This window comes from Pantherophis guttatus, chromosome 1 (assembly GCF_059756535.1).
Source record: "Pantherophis guttatus breed Tessera chromosome 1, ASM5975653v1, whole genome shotgun sequence".
NCBI classification, from domain to species: domain Eukaryota; kingdom Metazoa; phylum Chordata; class Lepidosauria; order Squamata; family Colubridae; genus Pantherophis; species Pantherophis guttatus.
The window spans coordinates 315,496,024-315,514,128 of NC_142063.1; the positions used below are offsets into that span (position 1 = coordinate 315,496,024).

At 37.2% G+C, this 18,105-nt stretch overlaps 1 long non-coding RNA gene across 1 annotated transcript in view; it reads right to left on the bottom strand.

Moving 5' to 3' along the window:
* Positions 1-17,859, bottom strand: part of LOC117671399 (uncharacterized) — a 35,334-nt gene extending 17,475 nt beyond the window's left edge. Inside the window, exon 1 of the long non-coding RNA XR_004592833.2 lies at positions 17,594-17,859. This is a non-coding gene — a long non-coding RNA (uncharacterized LOC117671399). The remainder of the gene's footprint in view (positions 1-17,593) is intronic.
* Between the last annotated feature and the right edge of the window lie 246 nt (positions 17,860-18,105).

Below are 18,105 nucleotides of genomic sequence, written 5' to 3' on the forward strand. Positions count from 1 at the left end.
CAAGGCAGCAGGTTATCCACTCCTGGTGGACAGATTTATCTGAAAGTAAAACTTCAGAATTAAATCATGTTGAGTTGATATACTGAACCTCATTGTTGATACTCTTTAATGGAATAAGCAAGTGCTAGTATTAACTGAATGGGAAGAAAGATTCACAGGTGTCATCTGGAATGATGTACAGTACTCAACTTGAGCAATACTATTATTATGATTCTTCAGTCTTCAGATTTGGCATTTTTGGTCCGCCTATCAAGTCCTTCCAAAAGAGTTGAGATAGGCAGATGTGGATATTTGATGGTGTTACAGATATCATTGTAGGATATAAGCTGTTCCAAATAAAGCTGTGTTTTGCAATTGACTGATGGTAAATGTGTCAATGCCAATGGCATTCAAGTGATGCTCCAATTGTTTTGGGATTGCACTCAAGGCATCTGTTATAACATTGGTAGACCTTTGCTTTCTTTGTATTCTGCTATCTTCTCTAGTTCTTTCTCTTCTATTCGGCTGCATCCAGATTTTGCCACGTCCACTATCCATATTTGTTTGTCTTTCTTGTCAATAATTGTGAGTCTGGGTTATTATGTGGCAGGTGTCTGTCAATATGAATCCTGAAGTCCCAGAGCACTTTAGCTTCTTTATTTTCTATTATTCTATTTCTCTATTTTATGTCCCACCAGTTCTTGTTTGCAAGCAAATGGTATTTCTTGCAGATCTTCCAATGTACCATTGTTCCTACTTTGTCATGTTGTTGTTTGTAGTCAGTCTGTGCAATCTTCTTGCAGAAGATTGTATTTCTTGCAGATCCACTGTTTCTTCAGCTTCTTTGCAGAGGCAACACATGCTGTCTGTTGCTTCCTTCTCAATTCTGACTTTGTATGCATTTGTTCTTAAGGCTTGGTCTTGTGCAGCTAGACTTAAGTTCCTCTGTCTCTTTCTTCAACTTTCCTGCTCTTAGTCATTACCAGGTCTTGCTATTATCTGTTTCCTCTGCTATTTTTTTTAAAAATGTACTGGCCATATAATGCTTTGTCTTTCCATGTGTCTTTTCTGTTCTTCATTTGCCCTTTCTTGTAGGCCAGTTTGGTCTCTCCTTATTATTGTTGTTGTTATTGTTGGTTATGTCAGGTTCCAAACAGAAGGGAATAAAAGGAGACAAACCTGGATGGCTGCTACCTTAGTTTAATCAGTTCTTGGCACTCACTGACAATCACAGATGAAAATCTTGTTAGGGCTACTGCCCTGTGCTTCCCACCACCATTTATCCATTAGTTATCACCACCCAACCAATCACGCATGCTGCTCCCTCCCATGTGACCCAGAAGTTGGTTTATGTTTAATTCTTGAGTATTTACAACCAGCATCTAAACAGTTAATTCACTTGAGTATTTGCAACCAGCATCTAAACAGTTAATCCCCTTGTTATTTCTGGCTGGCCATGATGATGTTAATCCCCTTGTTATTTCCGTCTGGCCATGATGATGTCATCCCCCAAATATTCCCTCCCGTCAATCCTGTCAGTTCCTGGGAAGCTCGACAAAGCAGATGCTGGGCTGAAACGAGGTTTATGCATTCCTCCCCCCACGAATGGCAGCTCCATGCCGACAGCACACTGGAGCTGACAGGTTACACCATCAGCCAGATTTTAGACCAAATTTAGCATTTTTATCCACCTATAGGGACCTCCGGTAGGCAGGTGTTTTTGTTTGATGGTGTTAAAGGTATTATCACAAGATGTAAGCTGTCCCAAGTAAACCTTTTGCAACTAACTGGTGGTAATTTTGTCAATGCCAATGGTGTTCAAATGGTACTCCAGATATTTTGAAATTTCACCCAAGACACATATTACTATTGGTACTATCTTTGCTTTCTTTTACCATAATCATTCTACGTCTATTTGCTAGTCTTTGTACCTTTTGATTTTCTCCATTTCATTTATTCTGCTGTCTTCAAGTGCTGCAACAGTCACAATCAAACTTTCTTGTCCTTTTTATTAAACAATTGTTAAGTCTTGGGTGGTATGTGGTGGGTGCTTGTCTGTTTGAATTCTAAAATCCCAAGGTACTTTAGCTTCTTCGGACTGCAATTGCTCAGGTGTTAATTGCCTTCATGATATTTACTTCATTGACTTTGGATTTTTAATCTTCTTGTCCTCAGTGTGCTTGATATTGCCAGCTTGACAGGATGTCCAGGTATTTTTAGTGCTCCTCATCCAAACTCTGGAGACAACACAGTTCTTCTTCACCTGGTGCTGACCAATTCTTGCCATTTCTGCTGCTATTACATTTTTTCCCCATTCCAGCTTCTTTTTTCCTTTCTCTCCACCTCCTTTCTCCAAAATGTGTTCTTGTTTTATTTCATGGGGTTAGCTCATACCTGGGCCCAGAACTGTGCTGCTGCTTCTTTTCAGGTGTTGGCTCATTCATTGCAGCCTTTCTATTGATGGGTTGTAGAAACATCTCTGATTCGAGTTTCTGCCTATACTGTGTAATTCAAGACTTATATCTGCTGATCTTCTTGGCTGTAGCTGTTCTTTACTGCTTTATTATTTCTAATGGATCCGTATCTGGATCCGTTCCAGTCGGGCTTCAGGCCTGGGTACAGCACGGAAACGGCATTGGTCGCGTTGGTTGATGATCTCTGGAGGCTCGGGACAGGGGTTGTTCCTCTGTCCTGGTCCTATTAGACCTCTCAGCGGCTTTTGATACCATCGACCATGGTATCATGCTGCACCGGCTAGAGGAGTTAGGGGTGGGGGGCACCGTCCTACGGTGGTTCTCCTCCTTTCTCTCTGACCGGTTGCAGTCTGTGTTGACAGGGGGCAGAGGTCGACCCCGAGGCCCCTTGTATGTGGGGTGCCACAAGGGTCAGTCCTCTCGCCCCTTCTGTTCAACATTTATGTGAAGCCACTGGGTGAGATCATCCGTGGTTTCGGGGTGAAGTACCATCAGTACGCTGATGATACTCAGCTGTACATCTCCACCCTGGATCACCCCAATGATGCCCTTGAAGTGATGTCCCGGTGCCTGGAGGCCGTGCGGATCTGGATGGGGAGAAATAGACTCAGGTTCAACCCATCCAAGACCGAGTGGCTGTGGTTTCCGACATCCCGATATAGTCAGTTGGTGCCATCACTGACTATTGGGAGCGAGTCATTGGCCCCCACGGAGAGGGTTCGCAACTTGGGTGTCCTCCTGGACTCACGGCTGTCTTTAGAAGAGCACATGACGGCCGTGGCCAGGGGGACTTTTCATCAGGTCCGCCTGATTCGCCAGTTGCGTCCCTTTCTGGATCAGGACTCATTAAATACGGTCACTCATGCTCTCGTTACTTCCCGCTTGGACTACTGCAATGCTCTCTACATGGGGCTCCCCTTGAGGAGCACCCGGAGGCTCCAGCTGGTCCAGAATGCGGCCGCGCGGGTGGTTATGGGAGTGACATGGCGGTCCCATGTGACCCCCCTCCTGCGCGAGCTGCACTGGCTCCCGGTGGTTTTCCGGGTGTGCTTCAAGGTTTTGGTTACCACCTTTAGAGCGCTCCATGGCATCAGACCGGGGTATCTACGAGACTGCCTTCTGCCACCAGTAGCCTCTCACCGACCAGTACACTCCCATAGAGAGGGAGTCCTCAGGGTGCCGTCGGCCAAACAGTGTCGACTGGCGGCCCCCAGGGGGAGAGCCTTCTCTGTGGGGGCACCTACTATCTGGAACGAGCTCCTCCCAGAGATACGGAAGATCCCGGACCTGCGCACGTTTCGCCGTGCTCTCAAAACTTCTATTTCAGCAAGCTGGCCTGGCCTAACTCCCCTCTTTTAAATTATTTTTAAAAAATTTTAATTCGTGATTTTATAAATTGTGTGTTTTAATCTGTGTTTCGGCCAAAATATTTAATAATTTTAAGGGATTTTTAATATTTGTATTATCTGTATTTTATCTTGGCTGTTCACCGCCCTGAGTCCTTCGGGAGTAGGGCGGTATAGAAATTTGATTAAATAAATAAATAAATAAATAATAAATAATAAATAAATAAATAAATAAATAAATAAATAAATAAATAAATAAATAAATAAATAATGCTTCTTCAATATTCTTTGTTTCTAAATGATATTTCTTGATCTTTGGTCTCCTTATTTTTCAAGCTCTTACTCAGGACTCATTTTAAGATCTCTTTCATTACAAGTGATCACTAACACCTAGTGGATTATCAGGAGATTTTCCAGTGCAAACCAAAATGACCAACTCACCAAAATGAGCAGATGGTACCCAAATGCAGCAGGGTTCACTCTTTAATGCTACACCAAAAATAAAATAATATATACAAAGATGTAAAATAAATCCATCATGGATTTACATCTCAAAAACTGAAACCATCATGTGTACATTACAGAAAGTTGTGGATACAGATGTAAAGAGTAGGGAAAGATATATACAAACCACATATGTTAAAAAATCGTCATCAGATATTTCTGTGTACATTTGAAAAAATAAATTGCTGAAAAAATGATAGAACAGATTTATGTTTGAATGTATACTGACATGATTTAGATTTAATTTATTTCAACAGGATTAAAAAGAATAAATGGCATTCTAAATCTGGATATAAGATCAAATATTAGTCCATGAGAATATTACTCTATCCAACTATCTAACTTTATTTTAACATTATAAGCTCTATCAAGTAATTTATTTCATTCCCCCAAAGTTAGCACACGGGACCATTAGAATAGAATAGAATAGAATAGAATAGAATAGAATAGAATAGAATAGAATAGAATAGAATAGAATAGAATAGAATAGAATAGAATAGAATAGAATAGAATAGAATAATAGAGTTGGAAGGAACCTTGGAGGTCTTCTAGTCGTGCCCAGGCAGGAAACCATATGCCACTTCATACAAATGGTTATCCAACATCTTCTTAAAAACTTCCAAAAGGGGGAAAAAAATCTGTATTTGAAAAACTTTTTCAATTAAAAAAAAAAAAAACTTCCAGTGTTGGAGCATTCACAATTTCTGGAGACAAGTTGTTCCACTGATTAATTGTTCTAACTGTCAAGGAAATTTCTCCTTAGTTCTAAGTTGCTTCTCTCCTTGATTAGTTTCCACCCATTGCTTCTTGTCCTACCCTCAGATGCTTTGGAGAATAGCTTGACTCCCTCTTCTTTGTGGCAGCCCCTTATAAAGTAATGTTGCATTATATATTATTATATGCTAAGGATGTTGTTACTTCATAGACGTTTTCAAGCATTAGCCAGCTTATGCTAAGGATAAATACCTCATAATTATTTAAAATTTTAAAAATGAAAATGTATTTTTCATTTTAAAATTGAACATTATTTACTAAAAGATGCTGCAACTGCATGTATATAAACCAGGTACTTCTTAGGTATCTTTCCACTAATCCTCTACAAAGAAAGAATAAATTAAGGAAATTTCATCTTATTCACAGAGGGTTTCAAATATAAATATATTAACAACAAGGACAACAATTTACTCTTTTGTCCCAGTGGCTGATCAATATTTAGATACAGAATAATTTTGCTTCTACTCTATTGTTGTATAAGTACCCGTATAAAGACATACCATCTCAAGAGGTTGTTTCATATAGCTTTTTGAGACTTATTTTCCATACACTTCAATCTAACCTGAACACTTTATCAAGACTTAAATTAAGATCTCTCCTTCCGTAGCTACCTGTGTGAGAATTTGCAACCTATGTTATTGGATGAAACCAAACTTTGGGAATAATTGCTTGGCCCAATTCATTTCTGCAGAAATGTGTAATTCTTCCTAAAAGAAAGTTGTGGCTAATGATCTTTCCTAGTAAAGCCTCTCAGTCCAGGTGCTGACAATGATAGGAGAATGTTATCTCTGAAATTGTACAATATGTTTTCAATCTTGATCTACATATTGACAAATCTAAGGCTCTGAATTATGCTCCAGGGAATGTTTATTATAATCCCCACATTATTCCAAATTACTTTTTAAAAGAGACTTTCCCCTTCAAACAAAAAAGCTATTACATTAGCAACATTCAGTGCCCTAACTGTAATTTTTGCAGAGAGATGAATAGACGGAATTATCCTTTATTCATATTGCTGCTGCTTTTTTTGGGGGGGGGGCATTATCAACTATATCAGGTCTATCAATCTGTACTGTTATATCTGCCCTTTGTTGGTGGACTGAGTTCAAGGTGCTACCATTTTTACTAACAAACATCTGTACTGAAATATCTAAGAAAGTCCATAATTCTTGCAATTGCCACTAGAAGACAATGAAAGTAAACCTTCTTTGGCTTGAAGCAGCCAGGCACTATTCAGGGGACCCAAATGATAATTTTTTAATTTGAGTTATTGCCTCACAATTTATTATTATATTGTGTTTGAATCCTTCTCTCTCTCTTTCCTGTTTTAGCTTATCCTATCTGTTTCACATATGCTTTTTTTTTTTAAGCCTTGGATGGCCTATTATTATTTTTAAATAATAATCCACATTTCCAGTCTATATTTCATTGTTATCCAAGTTTATTTTGAATTAAAAAATCATTTCAATTTGTGTAGATTTCCGAATATAGTTTGACCTTTGTCTTTTTTCTCTCTCTCTTACCAAAAATGTTAGGACTTAAAATGAAAAAAAAAACATCAACCCAACAACAATCCAGTGGGAGTACAATAAGAACAGGAAGCAACATGTAAAGGAAAATACTTTTGGCCAAGATATGTCTTTTTTTTAAAAAAAATGCTCCTTAGGATAGAGTCGTCTGAATTAAACTGGTCATGACCTTCCAGGTGTCTTTAAGGTTGAAGTGTTTCCTGGACCATTTAAAGCTACTCTGGCTGGCTCATGTGACCTGCCTGACATCAGAGATGGGGCTTTTAAGAATGTAGCCACCTTGTCAATGGAAGAGAGGTCACTAATAGCCTGCTTTGGGCCTTCAAAAGGGTCACGTTTGGATTTCTAGTCCTGTACAAAGGAAGAAAAAAGAGTGGAAGACAGGCTGAGAAAGGGTGAGAAGGAGATGGGGGTAATTATCATTCTCTCCCCCCAATCTTCTTTCCAGGCTCAGAGTTATACTCCCATGTCACTTTGTTAATGTGCTTGCATCCAGGGAGAGACATAATGCTCCTCTCAGCCCTGTTTATTAGCAAGATCCATTTGTGCAAGGCCCTTCTCTTTCATGCCATAATGTGAATGTGCTTTGATAGCAAATAATTACTCTAGTCCTTTTGACATGGAGGATCCACAGGCTGCCCTAGTTAAGCCAGTAATTAGCTTGTCCTCCTTTTTTTATTATTATTGAGAAACTACAAATTATCCTTGTATGAGTACTGGCCATTCCTTCCTTCCTTCCCTCCCTCCCTCCCCTTCTCTTTTTCTTCTGTTCTGTTTTTTTTTCCCCTTTCTCTTTCTCGCTCTTCCCTGTATTTCTTAGCACTATGGATAAGCAGAATGCAGCTGCATCCGAACAAGATAAAGCTGTTCCATCAAGATGATGAACAATTTGGATGAAGAGGCTTCGCAATGAAGACAAAAGCTGAAGAAGTGAAGCTGATACAACCCGGGACAGCTAAAGAATGCAGCAGTCTGTAGATGAATAGCCCTCATTTGTGAATATACAGATTTTCCATGATGAATAAAAACGGAGTGTAGGTCACAATAAATAAACTTTTTTTTTCTCTTCTTCCCTCATCCTTCCACCCCCTCTTTAAATAATAATTCAGGTTCCCGGCACCAAGCAGCTGTAAATTGAAGGTTGTGCTTAGTTTTTGTAACTCTCACAGGGAATAATTAAGCTAAGCTCATATTGTTTGATATATTAGGGTAATGATGAGCCAGTATAATCTAGCATGTTCGTTATTTTGGCGTGTGTACATGTTTTCCCATTAGCGTTGTGGTTCTTTTAAGATTACACAGTAACTGTAGGACAGTATTTTGGAAAACAGCTTGGGCTGTGAAAGTTGATCTAGCATGAAGTGAAATTTTTAGAATATTTAATTAAAGAAGCTGTATTTCAGTGGGGCAGTACCAAGGTAAAAATATTCCCATTATCTGGTATATCCTGACATCAGTTCAAACATGCTGATCCAATTTCCTCATTGGTAGAAGATAATTAGAGTGGAATATCTTCATTATCAATTGAGTCTATCATTAACCTCCTAAAACTTCAGTGTCAGTATTTCTTGGCAACATTCTGGGAGAAAAAAAAAGAGCAGAACATTTTTTTTTCCAAGCATGTTCCCAAAGATCAATGTGGAAAATATAATGTCTGAAATCTATAGTTCGGGTAATTTCATCTTTCAAAATACTATGAATTCATTATTTTCTGGTATGTGTGTGTTTTCAAAAAAGCATCCGGCTGATCTTTATTTTCTTTGACCTGGTGTTCATCACAGATTGATTCATTGTTCCTAGTCTGGATTCTGAAATATTGAATAAGTGCAGGTTCGTCCAATCCAGAACTTATATTGAGCTTTATGGAAACTGTTGTTATGTGGCAGAATCTTTTGTGCCTAAAAAAATAAATTCTTAAAACTCTAAATGCATATAAACAAGATTTTCCTGTTGGTTTGTTTGATGTCTTGAATCCTTACTAAATCACCATAGGTTGACCAGCTTTCCAATGTGGAATGATCTTCAAAGAGCTGGAATGTTTTTCTTCTTACCCCCTTTTCATTCGTATCAGATTGTACATTACTGTGTCTCTTCCCCATTCTTGGAATTGGCCAAGTTTTACCTTATTTCTATTGAAAATGAGATTTATTGTTTCATTCTGCACATAATAAATGACACTCTTAGTAAAGTGATAATTCAATTATAGTTAATGGCAGAAAATCCTTCTACAATTCTGTTTATTATTTGGGTACTTATTATTATCATCATTTTTATTATTATCAAATCTATTTGCTGCATCTTGCCATTCACAGTGACTCTGAATGGTTTATTAAGATATTATTTTTATCTTGTTTTACAAATTCATTGTAATATTTGTGTTCTTCAGTTATTCAGCCATTAAAATAGTATATAAAATAAATATTGAAATATTTTTCTAGTATCCATCCAGTTAGAAACAGGTCAACAAAATTTCAGTATGTAATGAAGTAAACCAACATTAGCTTCTAATTACAAACTATCAAAGGTTAAGCAGAACAGCAATGTTATTATTGCCCAGTGGAAGATGAGCAATGAAAGGGGCAGGGGCTAATTCAACCTCCCTAAGAAGGGAGTCACATAATTGAGATTGCTATCAAAGCAATGGCTAGACCCTCTATTTCCACTAATAAGGCCTTAAGTAAAAAAAAAAAAAAATAGATGCTGCACATTCACATTCATGCATGTACATGGTTTTCTTATTTGTCATAAGTATTTATTGACAGAAATGCCAGGAACCTGGGCAGAGGTGGGATGTGTACCCAGCAAATTAGGCAGTTTGGGTATGTGTGTGTATGTGTGTGTTCTAGAATAGCCGATGGAGACTGTCCAGGAGACCTTTCCAGATAGCTCATTAGATACCACTGTACCTGGAGCAAGGTGACCTGACATCAGTCATGGGAGGGCTGAAGATAGGTATTAGCAGCCTATAAATCAGATCCTGGCAATGGCATCTGTAAAAATAAACATTTCTAGCAACGACACATCAAATCTGCACCTTGAAATAACTGTTCTTCTCAGTAGGGAATCACCATTACAACATACCTTTTCTTCCTTGTTCTTATGTTTCCTTGACCATGAGGTCATGAGTATCTTCTTTGCCATTCCATGAGACCAGGCTTGGCAAGGCTATCTCTTAGAATGAAAGCCAATTTCCTTTTGCCTGCTGAGAGATATTATATAGCTGCTTTGCCTTTAGCCTGAAACAGCTGCTTGGTATTCCAACTCATAACTCTTGTTCTTTTATTTGTGACCCTTTGACAAGCTGACTACCTGATTTAGCATTCTGTGACTATTGGGCCATATTTGGACTACTCTTTTTGCTTCTTGGATTGTAATTGGCACTTTTCAGGCATGCACTCTTAACTAGGTGTTTGGATTATGACCTTGTCTGCTGTTATCTGCCTAAATACCTCAACTTCTGACTAACTGTGTCTGTATGCATGCCTGCAACCTTGAAACCGAACACCTGGAATATGAACTCTTATGGTCACAAATAACTTATTCACAATGAAGAAAGTATGCAAAGGGTGACATTCCAGATGTAGCTTCATTGTTCTTTGTCTTCTATTCACTTTGCAAGCCCTTCAACTTGAATGGATTTGTGATGGTGGGGAAAAATAGATGAATTCTATTTTTATTCTATTCGCTCAATCACATCACACAAATAACAGCATGTTCACATTAAAGAAATAATCAGTAACTGGAGAAGAACTTACTTGTACACTACTTCCCCTAAATGACTGTCTTTTAATTTCTATAATCTGGACCACCTGAATAGCTATCTCTGAAAAAGAAGTGATATCATCAAACAAATAACTATCTAAATAGAACTCATTCTTGACCTAAACCCTAAATAGTAAATCTTAATATTTGTCTGTTCTAACTATAGTATTTGAACAAAGCCTGAGAGTCTCCATTAGCATCCAGTTTTCTTGAAATTCTCTTATTAGATGCTGGTTAGATGCATCTAATCTGCAAGTAAGAGTGTAAGAAGTGGCCATGGCAAAATAGCATGGCCATCCAATCAAGCATTTGGTTTCCAATAATAGCAAACCAGATTCTTCTAGAAAGGTTCCAAGCAGAGAGCGCTGGAGGTGATCAATTCCTATTTCATTCCTACTGATGCAGCACAGCATCGGGTATATAAAAAGTCTATCACATAGCATCACATGCTTTATTTAAGCATGAATAAATGGTCACTCATAGGTCACATGCAGTCGTTTACCTAGGATCCCCTATGCTCACGACGAAGAATTGGAAATTTAAATTAATTTAATGTATTCGATTCACTATGGCTGCCCATTCCAGAAGAGTCTGGACTGAAGTATACTACAATCTTACTGATTCTTTAATGTTAAAAAAAACCTTTGCATTTCTTTCTTTTTTCAGGTTTCTTTTGTTATTTGTTCCCTCTGCCTTGCCTGCTGTGTCCATTTGAGCATTCATCTATTGGAAAGTTGTCCACCTCTGTTTATATATTTGGAAAAATATTCAGTTCAAAAACCCTTTCAAGTAATTCTATGATTGATTGATTGATTGATTTGATTTGATTTGATTTTGAGACACCCACACACAAACTTTAGAAAAACTCTGGATAGTTTACAATACTTACAAATACATATTTTTTTAAAAAAAATGCTAAGACAAAACTTGCAAAATCTAAATTTCAAGAACCTATTCCTCTTGCTGTTTCTTTGCAGGTTAAACCTGGGTAACAAGGCCATCTTTCAGTTTTTCACCCTGTTTATAGGCAAAGAAATGTTGAGTGAAACAATTTTCCAGTAGTTCAAGTGTGGGAGGAAATTGTCATAAGCATTAGGCAAAGCAAAGTTTCATTTATCTGTACATGTGTCTGACAGAGTTTGCATCTCCACTATGCTCCACATCTAGTTCAATTGCTTTGGGATATTGCACTGCAAAATTGTAATCATTAAACAAAAATGAATATGGATAACATATGAAAATATGTCTGCTCACACTATTAAAAATATAAGAATCTTCCTGGATCCTATCCACTATCCTATGTAACACAGTCCACAACCAGATATATCACAAGGTGGAGATTTTTCTATAGTTGTTACACATATCAAATGGTATTTAAGATATGCTGTCAATAATTGCGAAGTTCAGTATCCTCTCTGAATTTTCTTGAACTCCCCTGTAAATAAGGGCAAAAGATATTAGAATGTTGTCAGATGAAGTGTCTGCCAGTAAAGGATGCTTAAATCAGGATGTGACAAAAGAGTTTGAAGGAACTTTTAACTAACATGAGAGCAAAACAAAGTTTCATTGGAGACTTGGCCCATATACATAAGAAAGAAGAGGATTAAACTATTATGAGTTCCTTTTTTCTTTGGACTTAAATTATTAGCAAAGTGCATATACCCATAGAAGTACCAAATCTGCTTGAAACATTTCCATTTTCAGTACTAAAATGAGTAGCTTGATATACAGTGCTGAATAATAGGTCTTTTAAATAAAATTATTAGAAGAATATATCAGCAATTTGATATGAAATCCTAGACTAGTATCGCACAATGGATATTTAACATTCACTATAAAATGTCTGAATGATAAGACAATACAATATATATGTTGCATTCAAAGAAAGGGGTTCTTTTTGTTTTTAATATAAGTGTTTTATGATGTACTCATATATCATTTTCAGCCCAAATGCTAAACAAAACTATCTTTTTTTTCCTCTCTGAAAGAAACATAATGATAGATTTTCATTATACTGTATGATTCTTGTGAGCTAATTTTTCAGCCCAAACTTTTGTGTCATTCATTTGTGGCAATGAGAAAGTTCCAGTATATCTGATTTCTTATTGTAAATAATGTTTGTGAAATAGCAGAAATAAATCAAACTGTACTACAGTATTTTACCCATTCGTTGCTTTTTTCCCACTGAAGTGGGAAACAGAAATGGGAGGGGTTGAAGGGAGAGATTTAAAACTAAATGATTAAAAAAGAAAATAGGCAGCTACATCTTTCATGAAATGTGCAGACTGAGTTTCTTAATTCTACTGGACATTAACCGATCTCCTTACAAACACCATATTTTTTACTTCCCCCGCCCAAAAAAAGTGGGTGGAAATGTCTGTGCGTCTTATACAGTGAATATTGTGGTGGGGGGAGAGGGTTGGTGCGGGACCGATCAGCTGTTCTAGAATGGGCTGTGGCGGCAAACGGGCCATGGCAAACAGGCCCTGGTGAACGGGCCGTGAGGGCAAACAGGTCATGGGGTGGACAGACTGCGGGGGTGAACAGGCTGTGACGGCAAGTGGGCAGTGGCAAACAGGCAGCAGCAAATGGACCATATGAATACCGGATGGATGCTGGGAGGCAGTGGCAGATTTTTTTTCCTCCCCAAAATCTAAGTGCATCTTATAGTCTGGAGTATTTTATAGTCCAAAAAATATGATATATATTCATTGTTGCTATAATTTAGTACATATCTACTGACCACCATTTTGCATAAAACCTCAGTGCCTTTGTTTATTGTGAGGAAGGCATTTCTACTTTGCAGAAAATAGCAGCAAATATTTGTAGAACATTCTGCAAAATAGCCTTAAAAGGGGTAATGAGGACAAGAGTTTGATTTTTCTCTGAAAGGGACCTTTCAAGAAATCCTGTAGAAGTGACAGTAAAGTTCCCCATTCATCTCATTTGGGAGTTTAGCTCAATGTTACAACTCTCAGGTGAGGATGTAACATGTGCCTTGGAAGTCTCTTATCCTCAGGATATTACTTGAACATATCTCTAAGTATAAGGCACAACTTCTCATAGTTGTGCTCTGAAGCCCATCTAGATATCTTTGAAAAAAATGAAATTTTCAGTCAATCCAAGGATTTAAAAGGAATTTATGGAAGTCAGAAAAGATACTATGGGGACTGAACCTCAAAAGTTGAAAAAACCCTGCTTCCCGATCCTATACCTGTCTCATAATTGGATCTATGATGTACTAAACTGACTTGGCTCCACCATAATGAATGGGAATAATAGTAAGAGACTGGTGAACTCTTTTGGAGTCAAGGTTCTTATTGGCATTGGCTGTCAAATTCTGCATAATTATTGGTTGGGGGAAAAAATAGTAAAGCATTTGTCCAAAGTTAAGCCATGAAATTCTTCTCTTGCTTTAATTAAATTATATAGAAGTGAAAATTAAAGTCATTTCTATATAACAATTGGTTTATCAAATGAAGCTTAAAATGGAAAAATGATGCTTTAAAAGATTATCTCTCAATTGGAGCATGCTTTTATGAACTCTGTGATTCTGTTCCAAAACTAGCCCTGAAGAATATTTAAAGTGGAATTGAAACATCTGCCTTCTCCAATGGTTGGAATACAAACTGTCCATCTTCAAAATCCTCCCAAAACATTTTAAGCAAACCCAGTAACTAAAGAGAATACAGGAGACATCCACAATATATAAGGTAAAGTTAGTAACAAGCTCTATGTAGGACAATCAGGTAGAAAACTAACAGTCTGCATCCCAAAAAAAAAAAAAAAAAAAACAATTGGTCAAAAGATATGATAAAAATTATTTAATCTCATAATATATGAATAGAGTCAGCCATTGTTTCAACTGGCAAACAACATTTTAGATCAGACCAAATTGAAAAATACTAGGGAATTTTTGGATGCCTGGCATTCAGACAAATAAGCCATCAGTAGACTCATGGAGATAAATCCTATTTACATAGCATTTTAAAGACACAATTAAAACCCTAGAAAGGGAGGAAACAGTCTAGAATACATCCCTTCAGGATCCAATATCCAGATAATCAAGAAACAACATTCTAATCAAGAAATGATAGGATGAAGCCATACCCCCATCAAGACTGGATGCACAAGATTCCTTAAGCAGTCAACAAACCACATTCTCTGGACAAGTAATTAAATATCTTCAAGAAAATAATAAAACTCAAAGAGCACAAAAACCCAAATAAATAATTAATTATTTGAATAAATAATTTAATGATTTGACAATTTGTAATTGTTATTTAAAATATTTTGATCGTATTTTTAAAAACACAATTTTGATCGTGTTTTTAGTTTTATGATACTCTATTACAGGGGTCCCCAAACCCCAGGCTGCGGCCCACTTCCCAGTCTTGAATCTTTCAGAACCGGACCATGGAAGTGGTGGGCGAGCACATGCACATTCCCACTCCCATGAACAATGGGTGAGTGCAGGCACAATGTGCTTCATTTGCACAAGCGGTGGGTGTAAGCACCCGCTACCCATGGAAATGAAGTTGAATGTGTGCACTGCTTGCCCACTGCATGTGCAGAACCATCCCCTTTCCACCACACCACCAGTCCACAAAGCCAAAAAGGTTTTGAGAACTCTGCTATACTATGTTGCTGTTATTTATACTGTTTGGAGACTTTGTAGATGAGGGGTGTCAAACTCAAGGCTTGCGGGCTGGATCCGGTCCACAGGGTGCTTAAATCTGGCCTGTGGGGCCGGCCTGGAAATAGCAAAGAACAAGCCCACGTTGCCTCTGGCAGCCAAAACAGGGCACAAGGGAGCCACACGCCACACACGTTCCCCCACCCCATTTTTGGCCTGGATGTCCTCCAGCATCCTGCCAGCCAAAACAGGGCACGGGGGGCTGTGCACGTTGCCTGTTTTGGCCGGCAGGGTGCTGCATCCTGTCTCTCCCCCCAGCCAGCTCATGGAGGAGAACTACAATGCTGATCCAGCTCTCAAAAGTTTGACACTCCTGTTGTAGACTAAAGTGGCTTATATATGGATAAATTAGTATTCTTAATTCTGATATCACCTGAACCAAATTTGTAACTTTGGAATCCATTGTGGATTACATGAAATTTCCAAATCATTTTCTTATTACTTGTAATTCTTCTTGGTTACTGCCTGAACTTTTGTGCTATAATGGAGTATCAAATATATATGAACTATTTCTCAGACATTCTATGTTGAAGAAAGGTTAGGATCACAGTTATAAAAAAGTCCTATCCACAATTTAAAGTAGATGTTCCAAACATGGATCAGAGTGAATTTAGGATCCATATCCTGAAAGCATGGAATCTGACCATGATTGCTATTTGTATTTGACTCAAATGGGCATAAATATCTCTGCAGTATGAATCAAAGATAGTAATGAAACTTTGCTTTTTCTCTCCTCTTTTTAGATATATTATGAGTTCACAAGAATAAGTTCATACAGAAGACTGCAGTAGATTTTTCACTATATATTGCAGGAAAAGAGACAGAACAAAATTTTAGTAATTTATTTACATGCTTGTTTTGTCAAATTGCTGTACTTAGAGAGGCCATTTACACATTACAGAAAAAGAAGAAATAACTCACCAAGGAAGAGGATAAAAGAGGACACAGATTTTCAGAAAATGTTCCTATGCTAATTTGGATGTATATATGTGTTTAGAAGTAATTGGCATACTTTAAATAGAATTGAAATACATCTCTGGAACTCAGAAGATGTGTACATCTGCTCTGTCTGCTGTCCAATGCTAATTCTTGAAGTACAACATGAAATTAAAGTACAACCACTATATTCTCTTTCTAGTTTGTTTTTGTTTTAACATTCATCTCGATTTGAACTGGACAACCTTTCAGATAGATTATACCTTCAGATAACCAGGAATGGTAAAGAGCTATTTTGGCTTTTGAGATAGAATTTGAATGCATACAAAAGAGTGTGTATATTATGATAAGCATGCATAAAGCACATTACATTGTGAAAAACCACTTATAAAAATGCACACTTTAAAAGTACATAAAAATAAACACATAAGAAATGTTCAGGAAATGAATTTTCATATGGACTCCACTGATATAGAAGTATGACTATACCACCTTTAGAATAGGATGATATAAAAATGAAAGGTTATGTTATGTATAGATTATTTTTATTCCAAATGGAGACTACAGAACCAATCATCAATTGGAATTATTTAGAGCTTCCTTTTTGATAGATATTTTCAGTGTGTATATTTATATGTGTAGAATATGTCCTAATAAAATAAGCATGTTATAGTAAAATATTAAAACTTTCCATCCATTATGGAGTAGGGCATTGATAAGGATTAATTTATCAGCTGCAGTTCTAGAAAAAAATAATTTGAAGAAGCAAATTGTCTTTCTGGTGATAGGAATACACAATGAAAGTAGGAAAAGAAGAAAAATTAATATTGCCCTTTATCATTGTTTTAGCCCTGAAATAAAGACTGTAGAAACTTAGTTTCAGAGACTCAAATCAAGAAATCAAGTGTTGTAGCACTGAATTACAGCTTCCTTGGATTCAAGATATCCAAATAAACAAGGCCACTGGAGAAAAGAAAAGTATGCTTCATTTAGGCAGATTATTCAGCAGGTTTACTTATATATTTGTTAGATTCATATCCCATTTTCTCAAGTAATTTAAGGTGCCTTTCTCTAAATCCAACATTTCCCAGAACAGAATTTATATCTTAGGGGCACTCGGTGTTTATAATTTGATCAAATTCTAGTTTGATCTCTCTGCATCGTAATTTACTTATTTGCTTTCCTTTGTTATTTTTCTGTTGTGTTTATTAATAGCTGTAACTTATTCTTTATTCTTCCATCAGGATATTGTACTAAAATTGCACAAAACACAATAATGTAATGTAATGTAATGCTGGTCAAGAGAACAGCAATGGATTTTGGCAAGTCCCTCACGGTTCAATGATGTAAATCTACTTGCCATGTTACAGGCTTTACCTGTATTCTATTCTGTACAATCAAAGTACAATCTACTTATTTCTTCAAAACTGGCCCTCAATCTGCCTTTTTCTTCTGTGCTTTGCAGTAGCACAACTAGAAGGCTCCTATGAGCAGCTCATCACTAATCAGAGCTGTTAAATTAAATTGCTCTAACTGTATTTTATGAGATTCATAATGTTCACAGGCAGAGGCACCCAGAGCTCCATTACTGACCTTTCCTGGTGAGCCTTCCTCAGTCAAATGTTTCTCTTTTATCCAATTGGCTGGAAACCAGGGCTTCTCTTACAGTTATTCCCTCTCTGTCACTTCTAGGCCTTAAGGATTTGTTTTAAGTCCCTCACCCAGGTAATGATTTTAAAATTCCTGAAGTCCATTCTTAGAATGAAGCTGGGAATCTGAGGTAATGTCAGTTAACAAGGCAGGGCTCTAATGCACAGATGGAATTGACAGCCCTTTCTCTGTGGAATACCTTCATAAGCAGATATTGGAATGTTGATGTATTTGAACTTCTGTGTCATTCACTTCCACCTTGTGTGCATGTAAATAAGCTTAGTCCATCAGCAAGTGAACACTTTATTACACTTGTATACCATTTTCTCTCTATGACAGAAATCAAGGCAATAAAAAAATAATCAGAACTACCAAAAAAAAAAAAAAAACACCATGGAAAAATCCTGTTAAATTGAAATAAAAATTTACAAGATCAAGCACCTTGTTTGCCAAAC